The sequence below is a fragment of the Thalassophryne amazonica genome, chromosome 10, assembly GCF_902500255.1.
Source record: "Thalassophryne amazonica chromosome 10, fThaAma1.1, whole genome shotgun sequence".
Classification (NCBI taxonomy): Eukaryota; Metazoa; Chordata; class Actinopteri; order Batrachoidiformes; family Batrachoididae; genus Thalassophryne; species Thalassophryne amazonica.
The window spans coordinates 87228265-87250382 of NC_047112.1; the positions used below are offsets into that span (position 1 = coordinate 87228265).

General features: G+C 40.2%; 1 protein-coding gene across 1 annotated transcript in view; it reads left to right on the forward strand.

The window, feature by feature from the left end:
* dab1a (DAB adaptor protein 1a) overlaps positions 1 to 22118 on the forward strand; it is a 929000-nt gene that overhangs the window by 541369 nt on the left and 365513 nt on the right. Inside the window, exon 3 of the mRNA XM_034180437.1 lies at positions 18715 to 18771. The gene's annotated coding sequence lies outside the window, so the exon portion shown is untranslated. The remainder of the gene's footprint in view (positions 1 to 18714; positions 18772 to 22118) is intronic.

The following is a 22118-nucleotide window of genomic DNA, read 5'->3' on the forward strand; positions in this document are numbered from 1 at the left end:
GGTAGTGAGAATTAAACACTTCTAAAACAGAAAATGCTGTTTTTGTAACCTGATAATGGAGTGATTTACAAGACAATCCGCAGCATGCACGTTAACTTCTGCTAACTCAAAGCTAACTTCCGCTCTTGTCAAAAGCTCATGTATGAGCACACACATGCCCTCCTGCAGACCTTGTTAAAAAATAATAATTATTTATTTATATTTGATTGATTGATTGATGGAGGGGCTTTACTGAACATGTACAAACTGTGTGTAACATAATAGCCTATATTATTTATAGCAATATAATACAATAATAATGAATGTAAATAAGAATACATGTAAAATTTATTTTATATATATATATATATATATATATATATATATATATATATATATATATATACACTTTGCACTGTGATACCACAAAATATAAAGATGACAATGGTCATACAGCCGAGGGTATTTTAGTAAGATAGCAATTGATCGATTAATGACACAATAATTAATTAATCAGTAATTAATTTGCTATTTTTTTTTCTGAGTTGCCCATTTGCTTCTTTTGAATTTGGATTAACAGGCAGGGTCGTTTGTTTCTCTTGTAAGAGCTAATACCACTGTTTTATACAGAGTAACATCTGTCTTTTACTTGCATATATATAAACATGATTGGGATTGAAGAAGAGATAGGAGCATCTTATTTACAATATGTGAAGTGGAATTTAGATGTGATAAGGTGACATTAGTGCAGGGATTTGTAAACGAGTTGTTATTGCACATGATTTGTGGACATATTAATATTGCACGTGATTTGTGGACATATGAGGAATTGTTTTGTGAGGAACTTTAATGTAACAGGTGCTGATGTTAAGAATAGCAGGCTTGAATAGTGCATGTTGCATCGTGTCTTTAATGCCCTTCCGTGTTGCTCAGCAGGAGTTTATAAATTGATCTTAGCCTTTCTGTAGCTTAACCTGCATTGTGTGTTTGAGAGCTGGAATGTGCTGTTGGAGATCCTGCAGGAATAAAGTAACAGCAAGAGCAGGAGCTGACGGGGCTTTGCAAGAGGAGACACACACAGCATAACGAACAACCCACCGACCACTGCAGCATGCTCAGGCAAATGCTCACGTGCATGCAAACTCCTAACGTGCTGACGTTCGTGCAAACTTCATGTTCTCAATTCCCATGTCGACATCATTTGCATGCCACAGTATAATTATCAATGTATGGCCACACACTGTTCTACTCTGCAGCACATGCACAGCTGAGGTCACGCTGGCTGCATGTCTTCCAGCAGCATCAGTATGCTGCAGGTAAGGTCCTCTGTCTACACCACTCTCTCACTCCCTCCTCCTATCCTTGCACTGTCCACCTCTCCTTCATGCCTCTCTCTCACTTCTCTGGCTTACGTTCCTGCATCCTTTTCTCCTTTCTTATTTCTGGGTTCTCTGCCCGGTCCTGATATCTCCCTCTTTTTATGGCTGGAATTTGAGATAGGATAAGTGGAAAATTACAGTTCATTGATTAGTGTGGTGTAGGACTCTATGTCTTTTCTCAAAATGTGATACAATACAATATGCATCACTGGATGTCCGATACTTAATACATGTCACGATATCAAAACATTCATTCATGTCTGTACTATGGCTATGTAAATTTTATTCTAATCCAATTACATTTGTTCCGTAAATCTGATTGGTTAATCGTGTGAGATTTCAGACCATAAAATATCACATTGACAGTGGCAAAATATTCGACCGTTTCACATTTGATGTATTACTCCGCGCCCTGACCACATTGCTACGCAGATGTCAATAACGGTGCTGTCAGCTGAGAGCGAGAGAAACTAGTGCAGCGATGATGATGCTGAAATGGGTGAATTTAATCTATCATACAAAAGTATTGATGTGGATTCTGATATGGAATTACTCAATGCAGTTGACGAGATGGAGAAATCTGTGGGTCTGCTCACAGAATTTCCAGTTTGGCATGAAGATGCTGTTGCTATGGTAAGCTTCGCCGACCGAATTGCTTACAGAAAAATAAACTGTGCATACGATGGAAATGGTGTTATGTGTCGGACGCAGCCCGGAGAACCGACCAGCGTTTGAAGGACCCAGTATAAAATAAGCAGAGCACGGTACAAAGGATAACTGACTTTAATAACATAACAGTGAGGTGATAATACAAACAAATAAGTGCGCGGTCTGGCGTGGTGGAATGCCGGTGTGCTCCCAGCAGCACTAACGGTCCGGAGCCAGAAACAGTTCGGACCCAAGGACCCCGCTGACACCCCCCAGGTGGCCGCGACAAACCGAGTCTGTGAAAGAAGAAACCATCATGTGAGTCCACACTCCACACACAGAGAGACCGCTCAAAGGTGTACATAAACAGCAAACACTTCCTGGCTTAATCACTAATCAGCTTCCCACCCTGCAGGCATGGAACACCCTGTTCACATACTCAAACTGCAGTGGAAGCTGATTAAACGACTAACATAACAGCTCAATACAATAAGGTGTGAAGGACACCACATATACTGACTGTACAAATGTTAGTCACAAAACCTAACGTACCTCAGGAAGTGTGCTGACGAGCGTGAGACCTCACCCCCTCCTCATTCACAAACCATGGTGTCAAACCTGGTACAGTCTCTGCATCCACTGATGATGAGATGGCTCTAGAGACGACGATCTCACCCGTCTGGTCACAAGGTCGAGTCTCTGGCAAATACACACTGTGTACTCCAGACTTAAATGCCACCATGCTCCAATCCGTGTAGATGCACCACAGCTGTGAGTCCTGACGAGCTGCACTTGATCAGCCTCAGGTGATCAGGGTGAGGTCCTGATGACTCAGCCACACAGCCACTAAATGCGTACCACCTGGAAGGAAAAACAAAAGACAGCACAGAAGACAGAAACAAAAGGCAGCCAGGCCCCCCCAGCCATACAACAAATGGATGAGAATGGGAATAACCCTGTTGTGATTACGGTTGCAGATATCCATTTTACCAGTAAAACTCAATTTGCGATCGTAAAATCCAACATTAACGTCCTTAAATCATCAGACACAACAGGATTATTCCCTAATTTAAATGCATTCCAAAATTATAGTATGTGACATTTTCAGCCCAGTCTCGTGTTTTTTTCGTGCCCCGTCATGAAAAGTGCCCAATTTTCGTGACACGGTTTTTTCATTTTGCTATTTATAATCCTACCCTTCTCCTAACTTTAACCATAGTGTAAGTGTCTACTGTCCCCGATCCCTAATCATAATTGCCCCTGGATTTCATAATTAATATTATTAATTAATATATTAAATTATATATATATATATATATATATATATACGGGGCAGCATGATGGATTAGTGGTTAGCACTGCTGCCTCACAGCAGGTGGGCTCAATTCCCGCCTGTGGCCTTTCTGTGAGGAGTTTGCATGTTCTCCCCATGTTTGCGTGGGTTTCCTCCGGGTGCTCCGGTTTCCTCCCACATCCAAAGATATGCAGGTTAGGTGGATTAGAATATTTAAATTGTCCGTAGGTATGCGGGTGGGTGTGGGTGTTGTTTGTCTGTTTGTTGCCCTGTGACAGCCGGCGTCCTGTCCTGGGTGTACCCTGCCTCGCGCTCTGTGACTGCTGGGATAGGCACCAGCCCCCCCAACCATTGATTGGACTAAGCGGTTGAAGATGAGTTGACATACATGATATATGCACATTTTCACCTTTTCTTATCTTCACCATTTTCATATTTATGGCTTCCCCAACCTGAACTGACCTGATTCGAAAGCTAGATCCCCAGACAAACCCAGTTATGCCCTTACTTATACACTGAATGTCTTATACTGGTGCATTGATGAACCGGTGTAGACCCCTAGTGTGGTGTTTTCACTTTGTCCTCATTTTGGAATACCATTGATTTCTCGCTGTTTTAATTTTCCTTCTATTATCTGTCTATATGAGAATTCAGGGATTGAGAATGTAACACCATTCTTGCACATGCACACTACACTGGATGTGAGCAGAACAGCCAAGCGCACTGATGTTGTTAGCATTTGAATTGTAATGGACAAAATTATGTCTGATATGTCAACAGACGTGGCAGCTTTAGATGTAGACGCTCAGCAAAAAACAGGTGTTTAAGGGACTGAAATCTCTTCCTGAGCTGGAGAAAAATTCCAACAAAGAAAAAGAAAGAGCTGGGGCTTGACAAACAAACGTCTTTGGAATTTGGACAAATCTGCACATATCTGATCGTGAGCCCAGCTTTATTCCGCCAAACGGTGATAAAAAATTACAAAAGCTTGGAGGCCTACAGTATGGAATGGATTTCTTTTTTCTTTTCTTTTTTTAAACATGTATTTGGCAATAGCTGTATGCTGAAAGCAGACATGTTAATGTTGATCACTTAAACATATTTGTTGATGTGTAAACACTATTGATTAAAGTGGCCACATGCTGCAGGCACCTTGACACTTGCACGAATTTGATCTCCACACTGCTGCGCAATCTGTCATGACAATGTGTCCCGCTGGACGCCACGCTACATAAAGTAATCATTTCGTAGCCGATGACGCATTTGCTCTCAGATCTTGGCTGATGAAACCATGTCTCATCTCTCCCAGAATCACAGAGATATTATCTACAGCTGCAGGTTGTCTCATGCTCGGTGTGTGGTGGAGAACGCATTTGGAATCTTCTCAAAGGTAATTATTTATAATAAACAGTATATATTGTAATGGATTGGTAAAACAGTTGCACTTTCATTCCTTCTTATGAATTAGATAATGTATCTGTAAAATAATTTTGTTTATTATAGATCTGACATCTCATCATACTCATACAGATGGCAATCATTGACACGCAATGTTTTCTAATAGGTTGCGCAATGTTCACGACTAGTTCATGAAATTAATGCGTGCCACAAGTTTTGAACATTTCTACTTTTTTTTTTTTTTTTTTTACGCACTGGCAGTCGCACACAGTTCACACACAGTTTACGAAGAATTTACTAATTGGCACACAAGATTGCATGCCAGTGTGTGGATTAAATTGTGTAAGTGTCAGTGTGCCTTTCCTCTGTTGACAGTCAGGCTACCTCAGAAGCAGGATATCCCCAGAAATGACATTGCATCAAATTCTCCTGTATGTCCTTCCTTCACCACTTCTTTGTGCCACTGCTGATTGAGCTCTTAGCATGCACGCCCAACTCTGGTGCACTGGCTCATGTATTTTTTGGTACTAAAGTGTACTGCACTGCAACTAGGGGAAGAAGCCATTAATTGTCTTGTTGATGCCTGCCATCTCCAACACTTTGTCATACACAGAGGCTGGAGTGTGTGCATATGTGAGTGTACATGCATGCGTGTCTCAGTGGGTGTCTGATGAGAGGCTGCTCAAGTGTGGAGGACTCATCATGGGTTATTAGGAGAATACAGGGGACCATCAAGCATGCCAAGAATGGAGACGAGTGTGACACAGAAAGGTAAAGATGTGGATAATGTGGAATAATTTCTAAAGCAAAGTAGTGCTGATCCTGCAACATGGCTTTGAGTGAAACTTGTCGTCTTTGCCACTTATCAACTGGTGCGGCACACATTCACCAGTCCGAGTTAATCTCACTTGTTTGGTTCAGATTTTTCATCTTGAGGTGGTAAAATCACCCCTGACCATGGTGGGGACCAAACACCCCACCCAATTTTTGGTGGGACCGAATCAAGTGTTCTTGATGTTGATTGAACTGAACATAGTTTGGTTGGTTTACAGTGTAGTGTAGCACAGTGTGAGCACAGACCAGTGGAGGGGGTGGGGCAGTTGTACTAGGGTATGATCAAATGTGCATGGGCCCAGTGTGAAGGTGCCCTGACTCTTGCACGACCTTGATCTGCGCACTTGCATGCAATCTGCCGTGCAGGAGAGTAAACTCATCTCAAACCATTGTAAGCTGTGCGCGGCGTTGTGCACGTGTGCAAAGAAAATTTTGAAATGTTCAAAATCTCCATCACGTATTAATTACGTGAACGTCAAGTGAACATTGTGCAAACAATTCAGAAACACTGCGTGTGAGTGCGAGTGATTGCATCAGTGCACCAAATCAGAGCATAGCTCATCTGAATGATTATAATGAGGTCTTAAAGCTATCATAAATTTACTGTCACAGCTACTCACAAGAAGGAATGAACATGCAACTGTTTTACCAAGCTATTACAATATAAACATTACAAATAATTACCTTTTAAGATGGTTCCAAATGCCTTCTCCACCTCATTAAGTGTACGTGAGTGAGAGATGGAAAAGAGCAGCTGGAACAGTCGTCTGTGATTCCAGAAGCGATCAGAGGCGTTTTCAACAGGCAATTCGAAGAGAAAATGATTAATCTGCTACAAAATAATTGTTTTATATATGCAGCATCCATCACACAATGCGGGGCATCCAGTGGAACAAAGCATGGTGTCCAGCTGGGAACACAGCGGGTGGGATCGTCATGACGAAGTGTGTGCAAGTGCGTGGATCAAAGTCGTGCAAGTGTCAGGGGGCCTTGAGCACACCTGAAATATCCAGGCTTTCAATGACTTCCTGGACTTGGTCATCAGAAATTTATTTATATGTGGTGAAAGTGTTGAATTTGTTGAGAAATTCACTTAGTAGTGGCACTAATGTCTCTGGGTAATGGGCTGAGAATGTTGCAAGTGGATGCGGAAAATGGGCGGCGTTTTCGGCGTCACTTTTCTTGATGCTGAACAAGTCTTGCAGTTGTCATGTTTGTGAAGACTGGTGTCTTCACAAAAAGTAAAGTGAGCACTGGTCCACCCCTCCCGTCGGATTTCTTTTGTCTGAGAACTTGCAGAGCGACTGCCGCTTTGCTCCATGAAATTTTTTTCAGAAACTGTTAGAGACAGGCAGTTGGAAACCATTTGATAGATTCAGTGAAGATTCTGTCGGCGTCACGCGGATTATGGACTGTTAAAACCTTTTTAAAGACGGCCCACAGTGGCGGAGGGCGCGTGGCGCGCTGAGCGGCCATTCGACAGGTTGGAACAAGCAGATCATTTCTAAACTGAACGCTGTGTTGATCCGGGACATCATGTGACTACCACAGAAATGGCAACAGAGCTGGACATAGCACTTTTGCGGCACATTCCACTGTTACAGGAGATTTTGTAATGAAAGACGTGCGGAGGATTTCGCACGTCGGCATGAAGCAGCTCAGGACGCGCAGCAAAAAAAAAAAAACACCTCTGTGTTGGAAACCATTCAGAAGATTCAGACGGCTTTCGATGGCTTTCAGTCGAGTGAGTATCCGAGAAATTGTGTAACAGCTGGACATGCCCCAACATGTCCTGTGAGACTTCCAAGATGGAGGTGTTTTTTTGCTGCGCGTCCTGAGGTGCTTCGTGCCGACTCGCAAAATCCTCCGCACGTCTTTCATTACAAAATCTCCTGTAACAGTGGAATGTGCCGCAAAAGCGCTATGTCCAGCTCTGTTGCCATTTCTGTGGTAGTCACATGATGTCCCGGATCAACACAGCGTTCAGTTTCGAAATCATCTGGTTGTTCCAGCCTGTCGAATGGCCGCTCGGCGCGCCGCGTGCCCTCCGCCGCTGTGGGCCATCTTTAAAAAGGTTTTAACAGTCCATAATCCGCGTGACGCCGACAGAATCTTCACCGATATCCAACTGAATCTATCGAATGGATTCCAACTGGTTGTCTCTAACAGTTTCTGAAAAACTTTCATGGAGCAAAGCGGCAGTCTTTCAGCAAGTTCTCAGACAAAAGAAATCCGACGAGGGGGGTGGACCAGTGCTCACTCAAAGCCTGCCCACAGGTGAATGACGCAACCGACAGGCATGGAAAAACTCACGCATGCACACGAAGGTTCAAGCTTGGCTGATGTAATCACACGTGATTCAAATCCATATAGTTTTTGAAAAAAATAAAAAGGTACGATACTTTTTGGACAGACCTCGTAAATGAATGAATCATTAAACATGTCCATGAAGTTAAAGTTCAACTTGCACAGGTAGTAGCAGCCCCACCCCTATTTTGCACAATTTCAAAGCATTCACAGTCACTAAAATAGTCAAATTAATATTTTAGAAATTACTCTGTCCTGATTACAACATTAAAAGAGATCACATAGTCAACGAGTATGCAATTAAATGCTGAAATGACTAAATTGAAAAAAAAAAAAAATTTGTCATGAGGTTTATGTCACATGACTACATGTGCTGACAAATGGATTGTGCACTTTGTGTCAGTGCGGAAGGTTCCCGGTTCAAACCCCACCCTTGCTACATTTCTCTATTCGGGTATTCTGATCGGGTCACTCCAATTTCAGACCCAGACATTCGCCCTCTAATGTCCATGTTGTGTACTACAGCCTTATCCATCCAACTTGGTTCACAAAGATTCACCAACGGAAATGATATGTGTAGTGTTGACTACTGGAGCTAGCTGGGAAAGAGTGAGAAATGAAAAAAACTATGCTGAACCAAAAAATGGATATATGGCATTTTTTTAATCAATGACCACAGAGGGTCCTAGAAGAGAGTGCAAGAAACAGTGAATTTTATTGTCACAGATAACTCATGTTGGGTATGAGTTGTATATCCTGCTGGCAACAATAATAAAACAGTCTCTAGAGAATGTTTAGCCTATACTTGCATTTGGTGCATAAAGGAAGTGCATGAAGTTTTAAAATCCTATTCAGTAGCCCAATATAAGAGGTGCACTTAAAATGCGCTCACGTGTTTCTCCTGCGCTTTGTTCACATGAGTCAGATACAAGAAGATTGCTCTTTCTGTCTCAAACTACATTATTATACAAATGATGAATGTTTCTGAGTTCAATGGAACGAATATTTCATGAGGTGAAAGATGGAACATACCAGCTTTCACCGCATGAAATATTAGTTCCATTGAAAGAATGAAAAACATTTATTATTTGTTTTTTTTTTGTTTTGTTTTATTATTGCTCAGGGTAGGTGGTGTGACATATTATACAAATAATGAATGTTTATGAGTGCAATGGTAAGAATGTTTCATGAGGTGAAAGATGGAATGTTCCATTCAACTCAGCACCGAATGAAATATTCGTTCCATTGAAAGAATGAAAAAACATGTATTTGTTTTATATAATGGTGAAAATAGATCCTTGACATTCGATATTTTATTAATTTATAAACAGCAGAAAAGTGTCTTACATTTACATGTTTCATAGATTGTTTTCTCATTTATCATCTTAATTCATCCTCTTGAGCTCCTGCCACAAATGTACAGCATGTGTCCATGCTTGATTACTCAACAGCTCATTGTAGCAGATCCAAGACATTAGAGCAGGGTTGGGCAACGTGTTCCAGAAAGGACCAAGAGGAAGCAGGTTTTCTTTGCAGCCTATGACTCCACCAGGTGATTTCACTGATTAACTGATTCCATCTGCTCAAAGTGATATTGATCAGTGAAATCACCTGGTGGAGTCAGTGGCTACAAAGAAAACCTGCACCCTCTTGGCCCTTTCTGGAGCAAGTTGCCCACCCCTGCATTAGAGATACGACTTCATCTCATTACCCTCATATTTGAATTCAGAGGCCGCTGACCTTGACCAGCTTTTTCTGGGTCAAATCATGGAGGATTTAAATGTCACGGTGTGCTCAAATGCATGTACGTCTACTCTGGAATAATAATTTGGTTGGTACATGGATTATTTTAAGATTGTGCAGGCATATACCCAGTCCTCACATGTGAACAAGTTGCTTATAGTACAAAGAAAAATGTTAGATGAGAAACTTTGCTGTCAACACCCTGGAACCTTATTTTCAACCACATACTGACCATAGTAACCACCTGTCAGTTTCTTTGAACAGCCACTTTTAGCACCACAGCAAGTTTTTCTGAATGAAGGCGTTTTGTGCTCACCATCTTCCAACATTATGCTTAGTTATACTATTATTTCATGGCTGCTTGAAAGTTGTTTGATACATGTTATCACTCTGATTTCAAACACTATGATCTTAAGATTTGCATTGTTACTTTTCAGATGTGTAGACCTTGTCTTTATACAGTGTTTGTTTCCTGGGAGAACAGAGGTGTCATGGTGGTACGGAACACTTCATCCCAGCATCTTCATACAAATAGTGCAATAGATTTGTCTTGTGTTTTTATGACAATAATAAACAGCTAACAACAAGCTTACAAAATATTACAATACAATGATTAAAACCCCCACAAAACTCACCAGTAACATTTAGATTCCATTCAACTGCTTCCATTACTGCCAGACTCTTGAAATTCACAGGAAAAATTCTCGGGACACAGACCTTGGACAAGTTCAAAGATGGCTAACGAAGTATTTTAAGAGGTTAAAAAGTCGCATTCTGTTTCAGTCTGATCCGTTTTGTGTTTGAGTGGTGTGGGTGGCAGCCAGTCAGTGGTCTTTTCAAAACCATTTTGTTTTGTGTGTTTATGACATGTTTCTCATGTTATGTAAAAGCTAGCAAGAAATAAACACTTCTAAATCTGAAAACACTGTTTTTGTAACCTGATAAAACCTCTGGAAGGATTTACAAACTATTTAGCGGACATTAGCGTGGTGACATCAGAGGCTGCTAGCTAGGTGGAAACTCTATTTTGTTTGTGTGTAAATATAACCACTTGGTCATATTTTATGTAAAAGCTAGCAAGAAATCAACACCTCTAAAACTGATAATGCTGTTTTTGGAATCTAATATCACCTCTGGAGTGATTTATAAGACATTAAGGGGATGTTAGTATGTGTGCTGACATCCGGTAACGCGAACATCCGCTAACTCAAGGCTAAGTTGCTATGGGTTAAATTTGTCTTATTAAGACCTGCAAATGCACAGAGGGTGATCTACGAGTATTCTTTGATTAGCACAACTTCCGCTCATGTCAAAAGCTCATGTAAACACACACGCAAAGCCTCCTGCAGATATCATTAAAAGGTCAATATTGTTTATGATTGATTGATTGATTGATTGATTGATTGATTGAGGGGCTTTATTGAACATGTACAATTTTACATAAGACAATAGGATCTTAATAATTATCTAAACATCTGGATATTAAAAAGAACATAATGCTCATAAGGAGAGGGTATTTTAGCATTGTGTTTTTTTAAATTCTATTTAAAATTCCTAAAACAGTAAAGTATGTATATTTTTGTGGTTGTTATATTTATGATTTATTCATGCTTTAATTGAGAGAGAAGAAAAAATCCATTGCTATAACTTTTAGCTGATGTTAGCCTCCTGCAATACATCCTAAAAGCACCTGAAGGTGCATCCTGTATGGACAAAATCGAGACAGCCTTGGATGCTGAGATGAATTCATTTCATGTTCTGCTTGCCTGCAATAAACGTGCAGTTAATATTCAATGGCCCTGCTTTTGCACATGATTGCAACCTGATTATGAGAGGAAAACAGAGCAGGGGGGCATGTTTGTGAGGTGTCTGAGAGAGTGAGGTCACAGTATGAAAGAGAGAGAGTGAAATCACTTTTTGCAAATTGCTTGCATAATACTGTTTCTGTTTACCAGTGGTGCTAATGCACCCTTTCAGTAATTGAAATTGAAAACAAAATTAGATTGATCGAGACAATTAAAGACAGGAAACAGGAGCTGTGTGCTGAAGGGGAGGCAGAGGAGGAACATATTACCATATGTTCAGGATAACAGTGTGGGGGTGAAATCTGTCCTGACACAGTTTGTTGTTGTGTATCTGATCGAGCAAACTATCAAACAGCAGTTCACGTATGGGTTCTAAAGAGGCTGCAGATTCATTTATGCCCATTTTAATCACAACTCTGAAAAAATAATACAGCAGATTTCACCAGCGTAGCAGGTGAACAGCAACAATATAGATGTAGGAGGTTGCCAAAGATTACATAGCACCGGAGGGTTGCAAGGCTTTGTTTGCTCTAAGATTGTCAAAATTTAAGGAACGCATTCCATGAAGTTATATTAAATCACAATAATCAATAGTAATTAAAATGTGCATTGTTTTTCTTTAGATAAACTAAAGACAAAAGAGGAAACTATATGTATGTGTAAGTTATTTTTTGACAAAAATAAAAAGGTGAATGAATCACTTTACTGTTTAGTGGTGCGTGCGGGTGTGCATGCGTGCATGTGTGCATGCATGCATGGTATTTGTATGGACTGGCAGGCAAAAGCTTTGCCTGTACCACAGGGGGTCGCCAAGGTAAAAAGGTTGGGAATCACTGAGTTACTCCAACCCAGTCAGGTTGTGTATTCAATAACGCAAAAACAATATGCTATCATTTTGTAATTCACCAAATTAAAAACAGCTCCAGATTCATCTGATGAACTTTAATGAACTTGTGACTATGTTCTTAGATATTAAACAGTAACAGAACAGCCACAGCAGATTTGAGGTGAACTTGCATATTGATTTGGCACAAGTTTTACACCGGATGCCCTTCCTGATGCAACTCCACATTACTTGGAGAAATGTGGCATGGTGGGGTTTGACCCGGGAACCTTCCACACTGAAACCAAATGCACTCAACAAAGTATCAAAAATTCAGAACAGCTGTCCTTGAAGTCACGTCAATTTCTTCCACCTCCTTTGCACTGGACACATTGTGTTCTCATGCTGCTGTCCACCAAACTCACAAGCTACCCAAAGCTGGGCAAAATATACAGTGATCAATATGAAAGCAAATGCAGGACAAAAATGTACAACAGAATGGGAATGTAAAATATGAATTAAAGAATGGATAGAATGTGTGGCTGGGGATGATGCCAAATGTGTTTTGTCTATGCTGTAAATTATACATGTAAATTATACATGTTGGCGCAGGATAAACCATCACACTGGTCATCATAGCAGAATTCCTATCATATGCCGCAGTAGATTGTGTGTGTATATATATATATATATATATATATATATATATATATATATATATATATATATATATATATATATATATATATATATATATATATATATATATATATATATCTTGAGCTGGTGGCTACAAAGAAACCTGCACCCTCTTTGACTTTGCTGGAGTAGGTTGACACCTATAAATTTATATATATATATATATATTTGTATTTGAAATGGCATAAACAAATTAAAATGTGTGAAATGCCAAGTGTTCAAATACTTTTGGAAGGCACTGTGTGTGTGTGTGTGTGTGTGTGTGTGTGTGTGTGTGTGTGTGTGTGTGTGTGTGTGTGTGTGTGTGTGTGTGTGTGTGTGTGTGTGCTAAAACTATCAAACTTGTGCAGTTTACTAGTAGTGTTTAACTGTTATGTTAGTATGTTTTATTTTATTTTTCATTTCAGGGTTTCATGTTCTGAATTGTATTGACTAAGAATCATTAATGCCATGATTCTACAAACTCCAATACAGTAGGTGGTAGTATGCAGCAATAAAGTTGAAAAAACACAAAGAAGAAAAAAGTTTTTTTTTTGTTTGTTTGTTTGTTTTCTTAAGTGTTAAGTTTATTTTCAGACTTTGGCTGATGACATGACCGAGGTGAGCCCTTTAAAGCAGTGATTCCTGATTGATTTAATCATTCACGTGTTGAAAATGGCAACATCTTAAACAATAAAATTCTAACAGCTACTGTTAGTGTGACTGAAAGGCTCCTTTGTGAACGTTTTGACAAGTATCCTTGATCAAATGACTTGTTGCACGGGTCACTGGTGTAATGGATCAAGATTTGTCCAATGCAGTTTTCCCTTCGAGTGAGGTGGCGACTTATACACGAGCCACTATGGACGCACTGAGCCACAGAAGCAGTTATCTAGGATAGCACTACTGTTGAATTTCATATTTTAACACTACAGTGGGCACAGTGTCTGTTACTTGTCCATTTATTTGGGGCAGACAGACCAAGCTTTACTAAATTATAAATAACTTTTTAATGATATGATGATTTTGTCTGACTTAGTGCTTAGCTCAGATAAGATAATTATAGTGGGTGATTTTAACATCCACATAGATGCTGAGAATGACAGCCTCAACACTGCATTTAATCTATTATTAGACTCAGTTGGCTTCACTCAAAATGTAAATGAGCCCACCCACCACCTTAGCCACACTTTAGATCTTGTTCTGACATATGGCATAAAAATTGAAGACTTAACAGTATTCCCTGAAAACCCCTTTTTGTCTGATCATTTAATAACATTTACATTTACTTTAATGGACTACCCAGCAGTGGGGAATAAGTTTCCTTACAGTAGAAGCCTTTCTGAAAGCGGTGTAACTAGGTTTAAGGATATGATTCCTTCTTTGTTATGTTCTTCAATGCCATATACCAACACAGTGCAGAGTAGCTACCTAAACTCTGTGAGTGAGATAGATTATCTTGTCAATAGCTTTACATCCTCATTGAGCACAACTTTGGATGCTGTAGCTCCTCTGAAAAAGAGAGCCTTAAATCAGAAGTGCCTGACTCCGTGGTATAACCCACAAACTCGCAGCTTAAAGCAGATAACCCGTAAGCTGGAGAGGAAATGGCGTCTCACTAATTTATAAGATCTTCATTTAGCCTGGAAAAAGAGTCTGTTGCTCTATAAAAAAGCCCTCCGTAAAGCTAGGACATCTTACTACTCATTACTAATTGAAGAAAATAAGAACAACCCCAGGTTTCTTTTCAGCACTGTAGCCAGGCTGACAAAGAGTCAGAGCTCTATTGAGCCGAGTATTCCTTTAACTTTAACTAGTAATGACTTCATGACTTTCTTTGCAAATAAAATTTTAACTATTAGAGAAAAAATTATTCATAACCATCCCAAAGACATATCTTTATGTTCGACTGCTTTTAGTAATGCTGGTATTTGGTTAGACTCTTTCTCTCTGATTGTTCTGTCTGAGTTACTTTCATTAGTCACTTCCTCCAAACCATCAACATACCTATTAGACCCCATTCCTACCAGGCTGCTCAAGGAAGCCCTACCGTTAATTAATGCTTCGATCTTAAATATGATCAATCTATCTTTATTAGTTGGCTATGTACCACAGGCTTTTAAGGTGGCAGTAATTAAACCATTACTTAAAAAGCCATCACTTGACCCAGCTATCTTAGTTAATTATAGGCCAATCTCCAACCTTCCTTTTCTCTCAAAAATTCTTGAAAGGGTAGTTGTAAAACAGCTAACTGAACATCTGCAGAGGAATGGTCTATTTGAAGAGTTTCAGTCAGGGTTTAGAATTCATCATAGTACAGAAACAGCATTAGTGAAGGTTACAACTGATCTTCTTATGGCCTCAGATAGTGGACTCATCTCTGTGCTCATCCTGTTAGACCTCAGTGCAGCTTTTGATACTGTTGACCATAAAATTTTATTACCGAGATTAGAGCATGCCATAGGTATTAAAGGGACTGCGCTGCAGTGGTTTGAATCATATTTATCTAATAGATTACAATTTGTTCATGTAAATGGGGAGTCTTCTTCACGGACTAAGGTTAATTATGGAGTTCCACAAGATTCTGTGCTAGGACTGATTTTATTCACTTTATACATGCTTCCCTTAGGCAGTATTATTAGAAAGCATTGCTTAAATTTTCATTGTTACACAGATGATACCCAGCTTTATCTATCCATGAAGCCAGAGGACACACACCAATTAGTTAAACTGCAGGAATGTCTTTCAGACATAAAGTCATGGATGACCTCTAATTTCCTGCTTTTAAATTCAGATAAAACTAAAGTTATTGTACTTGGCCCCACAAATCTTAGAAACATGGTGTCTAACCAGATCCTTACTCTGGATGGCATTACCCTGACCTCCAGTAATACTGTGAGAAATCTTGGAGTCATTTTTGATTAGGATATGTCCTTCAATGCGCATATTAAGCAAATATGTAGGACTGCTTTTTTGCATTTGCGCAATATCTCTAAAATTAGAAAGGTCTTGTCGCAGAGTGATGCTGAAAAGCTAATTCATGCATTTATTTCCTCTAGGCTGGACTATTGTAATTCATTATTATCAGGTTGCCCTAAAAGTTCCCTGAAAAGCCTTCAGTTAATTCAAAATGCAGCAGCTAGAGTACTGACAGGGACTAGAAGGAGAGAGCATATTTCACCCATATTGGCTTCTCTTCATTGGCTTCCTGTTAATTCTTGAATAGAATTTAAAATTCTTCTTCTTACTTATAAGGTTTTGAATAATCAGGTCAAATCTTATCTTAGGGACCTCTTAGTACCATATCACCCCAAAAGAGCGCTTTGCTCTCAGACTGCAGGCTTACTTGTAGTTCCTAGGGTTTGTAAGAGTAGAATGGGAGGCAGAGCCTTCAGCTTTCAGGCTCCTCTCCTCTGGAACCAGCTCCCAATTCGGATCAGGGAGACAGACACCCTCTCTACTTTTAAGATTAAGCTTAAAACTTTCCTTTTTGAAGCTTATAGTTAGGGTTGGATCAGGTGACCCTGAACCATCCCTTAGTTATGCTGCTATAGACTTAGACTGCTGGGCGGTTTCCCATGATGCACCCAGTGTTTCTTTTTATTCACCTCTTTTTGCTCTGTATGCACCACTCTGTTTTTAATCATTGGTGATTGATCTCTGCTCTCTTCCACAGCATGTCTTTTTCCTGATTCTCTCCCCTCAGCCCCAACCAGTCCCAGCAGAAGACTGCCCCTCCCTGAGCCTGGTTCTGCTGGAGGTTTCTTCCTGTTAAAAGAGAGTTTTCCTTCCCACTGTCGCCAAGTGCTTGCTCATAGGGGGTCGTTTTGACCGTTGGGGTTTTTCTGTAATTATTGTATGGCTTTTGCCTTACAATATAAAGCGCCTTTGGGCAACTGTTTGTTGTGATTTCGCACTATATAAATAAAATTGATTTGATTTGATATGAGATAGAAACTTACTCTTTTTTTTCTGAAAAGTTAACTCTGCAGACTTTCGAGCCAGCCATCGGCCATCTTTGTACTCCTCATAGAAGCTGTGTGATGACGTTCGCAAAGTGTCCAATTGGAATTATTTCACCGTCACATGGTTTTCCAAAATCCAATCGTAGGGCAGATTTACCTCACGTGAAAAGCCAAAGATCGTTTTTAGGAGTGATATGTTACTAGTTGGCCTGTTTGAATAGCCCCCTGGCTGCTCCAATGAGTACATAATATTGGTCTCCAATGCGCCCTGCGCCATTACGCACAGCGATCAGTGACAGCAGACAGAGCAGACGGAGAGCCTCTGATGACAATCTCACGTGCTCAAACAAAAACTGTGTAACTATCAAGATTGCTCCACTAGTTTGTTTGCATGTCAATGTTACTGGATAACTCTGTTGCTTTCTTAGCGTAAAGCACTGTTTACCATATCAATGGAGCGAGGGGGAGGGCCACTCCTCAGACTGTAAGGAGCCAAAGTGGGCCAAAGTGTGAATGAAAGCTGCTTTAGGAGCAGTACAGAACACTCCAAAACACAGTAGAAGTAGAAGTTTGTGATGTAACCTTTGTGTAATAGCAGACAGAAATTGCTTTGAGATGAGACAAACAAAACGCATAGACCATTTTCTATATATTGTTCAAAATTTGCATTTGTGTTTATTGTTTGAACGTTTTTGTTGCACAGTCTTTCACACAAGACCTCAAATTACCTTTATAAAGTGTCAAAACAATTGTTTATTATAGTTTGCTGTGTGTTTTGAATAAATGTGTGTGGAAAATTATTTCCTGCTTTACTTTTTCCTTTCTTATTTCTGATTGTAAACCTTTATTACACTTCTAAAACACAACAAAAGCATATATATTATGAACGCACAGGTTGTCCTGAGAAAAAGAGACATAAAACTTTATTGTGGGATGCAGGGAGAGCTGTTAACAGCAATAATAAAACATTTATGCCAGGCGAGTGAACTGTCCAAAAAATGCCCTCAGACCCCAGAGGGTTAAAAAAAATAGTGTAGGAAAACACCTTCCTTTGTTAACTCATTGTGAAAGTTTATACTCAACACACATTACCAGCAGCTGCAGTGGTACTGTTGTGAAGCTTATATGAAGTAAAACCTAATTAGAGGCCAAGACATTCATCTAAACCCTCTGACCCATTTCCACCTCTCTCATTGACCCCCTCCGCATCGCTCCTCATCTGTCATTCACAGTCTCGCTGCTAATTAGCCTATTCTGAGCCATACGTTGGGCCCACAGCCAACATTTTCTCCACACAAACCAGCACAGCTCTTTTTTTTCTTCACCAGAAACAGAAGTGGTTGCTCATTCCTGCCATGTCTCCAATTACATGCCTTTCTATTCATCCTTCTGTCATTCCTCCCTGTTCTCTCTATTTTCTGTTTCTGTCATCAGCTGATGTAGGAAGCAGGTTGTAAAACAGGCTGTCTTATCCAAATGGAGATGCGCCCCGCGGTCACCGGAGTTTTGCTACTGAGGCAGAGTCACATTAGCCTCTTTAGACTCTGTGTGTGTGTGTGTGTGTGTGTGTGTGTGTGTGTGTGTGTGTGTGTGTGTGTGTGTGTGTGTGTGTGTGTGTGTGTGTGTGTGTGTGTGTGTGTGTGTGTGTGTGTGTGACATTAGCCTTGCAGTCACAGGTAATGATCTCATCTCCCCGCTGGTGACTAGAGGCACACAAAGAGAATTACGCACACGTACACTTTGAGAAGCAAAGGCAGGGGGCACAGATTGGTATTGTAATGGTGCTCTAATGGGCTACCTGACAAGTGCTTTTTCTTAATGCTGGCCCCCCCTTCCCCCCTTTACCTTCTCTCTTTTCCAGGTGCACTTTCTTTATCTGAGGAGCTCTGATATGGACACCAGGTGCAGTGAAGTGCAGGTATGTGTTTTATTCTTACGGCGCAGTGTCTCAAGTTTGTGTGGTGCCAACACATCATCTGAACAACCTGCTGTTATCAGATTTGTTGGTTTGCTGTACAACAGCTATAGAATAGAATAGAATAAATTGGAAAATGTTGGGTCCATTCAGATGTGCAACAAGGCCACATACAGCAAGAAGAACAGTGCGGCAATCTCTCTTCCAAGTATGTTTTTTTTTTTTTTGATTATGTTGAAAATAAATAATCCAGAAACAATAAACGGAAAAACACATGTTGGAAGACTGGGCGGTGATGAGTTCACTTATGCAGTGGGCCAGCATAATGAGTATCGTTTGGATACTCGATGATGAGTATCGATGAGTATTGCTTTTTTTGTTCATTGATTAATTTATGCTGTTTGTGCTTTTATATATATATATATATATATATATATATATATATATATATATATATATATATATATATATATATATATATATATATATATATATATATATGTTTATACTTGTATGAAAAATCCATTTCTTAAGAACAATCATCCTAGAGACTTGCACGTAAGCTCAAATTGTGCAGAAACCCCAAGTTTATATTCAACTTTAATACTAACTATAGGCCTATTGGCCTTAGTTTTCAAGATATTTAGGAAAAAACATATTTTCATATAAAACAAAGCGGCGGTGGCATAGGTAAACATAGCTTAATTTCGACAAAAAATGAACAGAGTAGGTTTTCTGCATGCAGATTTATTACTAAGACAGGTTGATTTCCAAAAGTCGGGGATTCAATGCACTCTTGTGTGTGTGTGTGTGTGTGTGTGTGTGTGTGTGTGTGTGTGTGTGTGTGTGTGTGTGTGTGTGTGTGTGTGTGTGTGTGTGTGTGTGTGTGTGTGTGTGTGCATTTTATTTTTTATGGTAAATGGGGTGGGTGTTTATAAGTTTTTGCCTCTGCCCCCGCCCTTTCGGTCACACAGGTTCACTCTTAAATTCTTGTCTTTATGAGTTTTTGTTATTTGTTGAGTCTGTGTGCCGAATAATTCATTCACTCATTCAGTATGCATTAGCAAGAGAGAGGCAGAACAGGATATCAGGGTTGAAAAAAAAAGGATATCACTGATGAAAATTTGAGTATTGAGCAGCAGGAGGAGGGCAGCATATTGGTTTACTGGATGGTTGTTGCCTCACAGTGAGAGCATCCCGGGTTTGAATCCAACCTGTTCTTTTCTGTGTGGAGTCTTGCTTTGTTTGCCTGTAATTCCTCTGGACATGCAGATTAGGTGAACTGGGCTTTCTAAATTGACCGCCGGTGTGAATGAGATTGTGGCGCTAGACTGGTGGCCTGTCCAGGGTGTACCCCACCTCCCACCAAATGAATGCTGAAGGTTTACAGGACTAAGAGTGTTCAGAAAATTAATGAATGTACCAGAGAACCTAAATAAGGTGCATAGCATGATGGGGCTGATGTGCAAAACCTGAATATATGAGTAGTGAGGTGTTCATTCTACTCTTTTAGCCACTGTTGCACCCTTAGACTTGGGCACCATGCATAAAAAGCACATAAGCCTTAGAAAATGTGAGAGCGCACAACCCACCTGGCCTTCCTGGACTTAGTCAGTCATCCTACTCTGATAGAAGTGGGAAGGCCTACATTATCCTATAGATGAGCATTATTGGAAGATGACTGAATTTAGCCCTTTTCAGAGGTGAAGTAATGTAAAATTTATTATGACCAAATAGCACAGAAAGCTCAATATAAATCTCAATCTCAGTTCAATCTCAATTTATTTATAAAGCACTTTAAAATCAATGTCAATGACCAAACTGCTATGCACAAATAATAAATAAATAAATAAACCACAGTTAAAATAAGAAACAGTACGAACAAACATCTCAAGCTGAGTTAAAAGCCAAAGAGAAGAAATGTGTTTTAAGAGAAAATTTAAAAACACAGAGAGAATCAGCCTACTTGATATGTAAAGGAAGATCATTCCACAGTTTTGGGGCAGCGACTGAAAATGCGCGGTCACCTCTATGCTTCCTCTTTGACTTTGGGATAACTAACAGTGACAGATCAGCTGACCTGAGTGAGTGTAAGGGGCCGTATAAATGGAGCAGGTCAGACAGACATGGTGGGGCAGAGCCACGAAGACATTTAAAAACAAATAAAAGAATTTTAAAACCAATTCTAAAACAAACTAGGAGCCAATGAAGTGAGGCCAAAATCGGTATAATGTGTTCGCATTTTTAACACCAACTTTTGGTGCATTTGCACCAGCTGTAGTTGGGTAAGCAGTGTCTGATTCAGCCCAACATAAAGTGCATTGCAGTAGTCCAGCCGATTAGTGATAAAAGCATGGATTAAAAAATCAACATGATGCCATGAAAGAAATCGCTTCACCTTGGCCAGTTGTGCAAGTTGATAAAAGCTAGACTTGACTACTGACCTAATCTGAGCATCAAATTTAAGATCCAAGTTTGTTGCTGTCTGTGTCAGATGCTGACTCATAAATGACAGAGATGGGAGTGACTACTCAATAAATAGGCTAGGTGCATGGCCGCACCCCCTCAAAAAATAAATAAAATAAAAAGATAACAGAATCGGCACAGAGGTGTCACATTCGTCAAACAAACTGGACTTTGGGGATTAAACATCCTCAGGCACAGTACAGATTGCCTCGTGTGAGTATTCACTTGTGGGTTAGGGTTAGGGTTAGTTATGGGTGTTCAAATCCTGTTAAGATGAATTTGAAACTTCAATCAAGTCTGTATGTTAAAGTTGCCTTAAAAAGAAAATCTATAATTTCAAAGTTCATTGAGTGTCCCTGCATGAATGGTACTGTGGTACTGCTCTACCACGTGCTGGGTAATCGGGAGAGTCTGTTGTGAAAGTGTAGGTACACGGACCCACAACAGGGGGCGCAATGAACGGACAATGGAGAAAGGTGAATAACAAGTTTTACTGTTGTGAAATCAGCACAACTGATACAATAATGCACAATTTGGAGGTGTAAGCCGAAATCTGCTGGTGTCCTGTGGGCAGGCCCGAAGGTAGGAGACGTCCGTCCTAGTCGAACCGGAACCACCCAGATTTCCTCTGCCACCGAAACCCAGAAGTACTGGAACCGCCAAGTCCCGAATTCCCAGGTGGCCACTGCCTTCGCTCGTCGGATCCGGTACTGCTGGCGGGAAAGAACACAAACACACAGGTTGGGATGCGACCGCACCCAGTAGATGAGAGGGGCAAGCCGCCTCCACCTCTTGTCACAATAAGCAGGAAGGTGAGTACTTATCCGATCACTCGGCTTTCGGTAGTCAGCTGTCCTGAAAGGTTTAACACGTATTTATAATAT